Source organism: Nyctibius grandis, chromosome 30 (genome assembly GCF_013368605.1).
Source record: "Nyctibius grandis isolate bNycGra1 chromosome 30, bNycGra1.pri, whole genome shotgun sequence".
In the NCBI taxonomy this organism is placed as follows: Eukaryota; Metazoa; Chordata; class Aves; order Nyctibiiformes; family Nyctibiidae; genus Nyctibius; species Nyctibius grandis.
This window is the reverse complement of record NC_090687.1, coordinates 2552451-2558679: the sequence shown is the minus strand read 5'-3', so window position 1 is coordinate 2558679 and position 6229 is coordinate 2552451.

Here is a 6229-nt window from a genome sequence, read left to right as displayed (position 1 = left end):
GGCCCAACGCAGCCCACTGATGCTACTGCCAGGTGGTATATTCAGCATTTGTGTTGATTAAAACCTGATTTCCTTCTGAAGTTGTCACTGCTGCACTTCACACTTTACGACTTCCAGGTTTTATTTACACCGCACAGAGACAAGACGACACTACAAGATTATTGTTGAGGCTTGAGAGTCAAGTACTTCAAAATTACAAAAAGGTGACATTAATTTTAGCACTTTGACACTCTCAAATGGTATCCACGGAGCGCTTGATGCTCGCTGAGTATTCAGGACTTTTGCTGGGCTATCGATGGACCGTGAGTGCAGAACGAGCAGCAAACACCTTCCAAAGAACCGTGTCTAAAGCTGAGTATGAACGTGTGTTTCTGCCACGCACACAGCTTTGTTTCCAGGGAACGAGATGGGAAGAAAATGTTGCTGAGAACACGAATGCAGAAGGCTTTGGCAGAGGCGGTTATCGCGTCTCCCACCCATTTTTACCTGTGTTGCTGCCCTGACAACTGCGGTATATTATGGAAATAAAATGTGAAGTCACTGAGGTCTGAGTTCTGCTGCTTGTGGACTGGGCAAATACATTAAATACCTTTTGATGAAGGTGAGAGAAAGCACATGCTTCTGCCGCGAAGGGGAAATATCGGTCCTGGGGTACTGAGAAAACAGCAAATGTTTGTTAAAAAGGGGAGTTGGGGGGCAAAACAAAGAGGCATAGAGGATGCAATGAAAGCTCATGGAGGAAGGAATGAAACAATCCAGCACTTACTGGCTAGATGCAATCAGGATTTGGGAATGGGGCCCTAATCCTTTCATAACCCAGGAATCTCCTTGAGTTGGGGAGCAGGAGGACTGATAGTCACACTTGATAAGCACAGATCAAATAACCCTCGTGCTTCGTGGCACACGCTAAACTCTTAATGACACGGTCAGGAAAAACCATAACCCATCGCAGGCTTTTCGGTAACTTCCCATCACAGGTTTCCTCCAGGCTGCAGCTTTCAGAGGCTCTGCGTGAGTTGTACCCACGGGAGCTGCTCCCCGGGTACGTTTCGGTAGATTTAGACATCTGAGTTATTTACCGAAGGATTTCTCTAAGAGGGAATTCGGTGCAGACCGAGTTGGCTGCTGTGCTACGACGTGTGACCCCTTCTTGTCACCGTGTGCCTGAAACTGTCCCACATATTGCCTGTTAATTTAGTAAATTATTTCCTAGAACGCTTAGAAAACAAAACAAGGAGCTGGAATTGCCTCTCAGTATTTCTTCGGTCCAAATAAACAAACAAACAAGCAGATTGTACGTCTTATGTGTGTAGTCAAAACATTTCAGTTATTAATATTAAACTCCTGGGTGCCTGGAGAACCTGAATAAGCTACAAAGCTGAAGGGTGGCTGAAAAATATATATATAAAAAATATATATATATAAAAAAAGATTCCCCCCATCTTCAGGTGCTGTTTCTGCAAGGCAGCGAGGGCAGCCTCGCCTCTGCCCCGGGATGGGGCCGTGCCGTGCGGCAGCGATGTGCCCTTGCACTGGGGGTACGTGATGCTCAGTGCTGGCTCCTCTGCTCGCGCCTCCCTCGAGGGCTCCGTGTCTCACAACCAGGCTGCCCCGTCCTCTGCAGATCCCTGCAGCGCTTTCAGGAGGCAAAGACACGTGGCCATGGAGAGAGAAAAAGCTCCGGCCATAAACGGGGCAGGTGGGGGCTGAGGAGCAGGTTTATGGTGCTAAGGGGCTTTTTCCTCTCTTCTCCTTTCTCCTCGTTTACCGTCCTCATTTCAGTTCCTTCCTCAGCTTCGGCTCCATGGAAGAGCAGCGAAAATATTCTATTCCGTTTTCATGGGTGTAACACATTTATTAAATCCCATTTTATTATAACCCAAATAATGATTGCTGTATTTTATTTTTTATCTGGACCCTTTAAGCTCCTAATGAAGGATTTTCCCTTAATCTGGCTCTCTTGGCTCCTTTTCTTGCCACGGTCGGTTCACACTCAAGGCACGTGCCGTCTTCCTTCAGAGGCGGTTTGTCTGGAAGGGAGCTGTGCTGATTTTCATCCCGCCCTGTCTTACCTTCCCAGCCGGGCTGCTTAGACCAGGAGGCACCCGCTTCATCGCTTCACCACAGCCTCAAACTTCTTCTTAAAAGCCAGAAACGCGGAGAGATTACCATCTTCCTCACCTCAGCCAGGCTGCGAACCAGCCCGCGACCCACCTTCTTCCCCTAAACCAGCAGCGTGATTCATTAACCACGGAAACTTCAGCATCCCCTGGCCACTGCCTCGATTTTTTCCCAGCACGGCACAGCACGGCAGCGATGTTTTAGCTCCGTTCATGGGTGGATGTCCCCCTCTTCGAGAGAACAGAGCTTAAGCCTGGAGCCCCCCACTTCTGCGCCGCTCAGCATCCTGGAAGAGGATGAACACGTCGAGTTTTGAGGCTGAGGTGTTATTTAAATGATATATTAGGCTGAAATATTGACACCTCATTTATAGGAATAAAGGATGCTCCCGGTGCCTGCGGGTACCACTTTATTTAGCAAAAGGAGCCAAATGTATCGGACTGTGGAGGACTTTTATGTATAGCAAATAATAACTGTCTTTAGTGAGCTTAATTACACGATAGACGTCAACGTTGAACTCTCTAATTAAAAAGACAGAATGTCCTTAGTGGGAAATGTGATTTTTGAAGCCTAACAGCTTAAAAACACCAGGAAGTTTTTTTAGCTCAGACTGCCCAGGGAGAAAAATCACCTTTGGCTCAAGAAAATGGGAAGAATTTCGAGCCCACAGTGAAAGTTTTTCAAGAAACTTGTGAAAATGGAGGATTGGAGTTTAAACTGTTTTGCAATCACTGGCCTCAGTCCTGCAGACGCTGTTCACACGCGCTCGACTTCATATACGTGGTTCGTTCTGCTGACCTGTGTGGGATTATTTACACGTGTAGGTGTGAGTACGAGCCCGAGTGTTTACAGAGCGGAGTTTGAACTATAGCATTTGTTATATCAAGGTCTCCATAACTGGCTTATTGAGATTCTTTATGTTAGGGGGAAAAACAAAAAAAAAGCTGAGAAATTCAGGCATTAATATTCCTGAGGCAGTCTCAGATCTGCTCCCTCGGGTGAATGGGAGCTTTTGTTGTGCCCGATCACGGCGTTGGGCCATGAAACTTATGTAGCAGCTATTAAAAAATACCCCCACCTTTATATAGTTTAAATCTACTGCTCATGGGAAGATATCGTCTGCGTTTCTTTCCGCTCTCTAATGTACATCAGAGCTAAAAAAAAGTGTGTTTGGCCACTAGCAGAGACTGAAAAGTTTCCCCTTATTGACTGGAAGCAACTAATAAACAAAAATTTATGTCTTTATAATTTTTTTTTTAATTTTTTTTTTTGTGTGTGTCATGGGAGTGTATTCTACCTGCCACAAAACCCCTGAAACAGGAATAACTCACTTCTGCAAACTGCAGTCCTGCCGTTTATCGGCTCGGTTCTGTGCGGACGCCAAACTGCCATTGAGCTGACTCACATTTTGGCAGTTTGTGTTTATGTACGAGATGACGAAGTCTGAGAGCAATGGAGAAAAAATAGTTATTCAGCGGCTCTGTGGTCCCAGCAAAATCTTTCCGAATTCTACTCGAATTTTAGGCTCCCCGCTGCACCCACCTGACCGGCTCAAGCCACTGTTTACAGCCCCCGGAGCAAACAAAACACCCCTTTCATGCAGGTCCCTCTTTTTTGGGACTTTCAAGCTTTCTGCAGCCCAGAGGACACCCTGGCTCCCACCGTCCCCAGCCTTCGGGCCGTCCCCCGGGCTCAGATTTATCACTGCTTCGCTGCTCGGAGTTGGGAGAGTTTGAACATCGAGCGTTGACGTGCAGCGCGTGGCTGCAGGTCACATCAGCCGAACACCCAGAGCCCTACGGGCAGTTTGTGTCTGCGGAGAGCCCGAAAATCAGCACGTTTTGCCCCAGATGTGCATGTGCAGGACACTGAATGAGGAGGGCAAGGAAAGCTGTGTCCCATGGAGCGTGCAGGTGCTTTGGGGACACTTCCCTCAAGTGATACCCATGGGAGGAGGGTCGCAGGCTGCAAAGGGGGCTTGGACCCAGAATTGGGGTCCAGCAAACATAACCCCTGCAAAATGGGGGGATGGAGGGCGGGTGGGGGGACGTTCAACCGAGAAGCTTGCTTGGATGCTGGAAATGAAAGAGGTGAGAGGGAGGTGGGTGGTGGGCCAGGACCTGGGGGGTCCCTTGAAGCAGAGCAGAGACCAGAGGGATCACAGGGTGCTCACACGCCGCTTTCTCCCGGGGCAGCGCGGGAAGCAGCTCGGTGCTGCGCTGTAGGGAATCCCCACGCAGTTATATATCTGCCCAACACTCCCGCACGTGTTATATCTCATTTGGCTGCTCCTTTTCTAACGCGTTCATTAGTGGTCATTTAATTACAGGATGCAAAAATGAGCTGTTCCAAAATCCTAGTATACATATGAAAAATATGCAATGAGCGATTAGTGCTGCTAATGAGAGAAGGGGCCGCTGTGACTTCAACTCTGGATCTAAATTCGGCAGGATGGGGAAGGTCTTTGCTTCCCGGTGCCGTTTGCCTGGAGATGGGAATTAACGGGGCTGAGCACGGGAACCGAACGCTCCCGGGAACGGGGAACGCTGCCGGGTGCTTCCTGGTAGCTGTGATTAATTGTTGTTAATATTAAATTCAGCGCTTTTATGCAGGATGGAGAAGTGTTTAGGCAGAAGCCCAGCTCCTTTCCTACCTGTCATTAAAAACCATTGCAATTAAGCCATAGTGGAAGGAAATAAGAGTAAACGCATCCTCTGTAAGTGGCTTCAGCTTTCCACAGACAGCTGTGGCCCGCCGTTTCCTCTTCGGCTCGCTGAGCTGCTTCGCTTTTCCCTCTTCCCATGACCTGTACGTTGCTTTTTCTCCTTAATCCTGCCTGCAGCTCCCGACCGCAGGGGCTTGGGCAGGGAGGAAAGGAGCCCCAGCCGCCTCTGACCCATTGCAACCCATGGAAATTTTGAGTCAGCTGCAGCTGCAGCCCCAGCCCCAGCCGAAGCCAGGGCTGCGCTCCAGGTACTTGCTCGCCTCATTGGTCTCCCAAACACCCTGTCCTCCTCCATGGCCCTCAACCCCTGCCATCCTCCACAGTCCCCAACCCCTGCCCTCCTCCATGGACCTCAACTCCCTGTACTCCTCAATGGACCTCAACTCCCTGTACTCCTCAATGGACCTCAACCCCTGTCCTCCTCCATGGTCCCCAGGCCCCTGTCCTCCTCCATGGCCCTCAACCCCTGCCCTACTCCACGGTCCCCAAACCCTTGTCCTACTCCACGGTCCCCAACCCCCTGTCCTTCTCCATGGTCCCCAGCCTGCTGTCCTCCTCCATGGTCCCCAGCCTGCTGTCCTCCTTGATGGACCTCAAGCCCCTGTCCTCCTCCATGGTCCCCAACCCCTGCCTTCTGCCATGGTCCCCAATCCCCTTCCCTCTGCCATGGACCTGGAGCCCGGCAGTGCGCAGGCTCTGGTTGCAGCCCGGCTCCTGCCTGGCTGCAGGTGCCTTTGCCACCAGGGAGAGAACAGAGGCTGCATCCAGCATCTGTGGGGCTCAGCCAGGACATCCCTGTGGGGCTGTCCCCGAGGCAGTGGCCAGGACAGGCAGGATGCCAGCGTGATGCTGGAGGGAGGAGAAGTGGCTGCTGTGCCAAGCATCCCTGTGTGCAACCAGAGCATCCCCGCGTGCAGCCAACCCACCGTGCTGCCTGCGAGGCTGAGTTCCAGGATGGCATGCATGCCACGGCATGCGTGGGCCCACGGCCATGACTCAGCCCCGTGGCTGCCAGCGCTTGCTGCCGGCCCCCCCTGCTCCTGCTTCTCCCAAGGGCTTCATGCCGGAGCCCCCGCAGGTGTATCAGAGCCGGCTTTGTGCCAGGGACTGTGGTCCCTGGGTGGAGGGGAGGGTTGGCTTTTCTCTCTGAGCGCTCAGCATGGCGAGGGCCTCTGGGAAGGGAGGAGGAGGAGGAAGGTGACTGCACACGAAGGGGGTTTAAATAGCATCTCCAGGTGCGGGTGGGAACAAGGATCCTCACACCAGGGAGGATCCCGCTGCCCTGAAGATCAAAGCAGAGGAGCTGGGGTTCGCTTTGCCCTACAGCATGGGAAGCCAGGCTGGAAAAAGCACCCAAACGGCTCAGAGGTGGCCAGTAGGTTC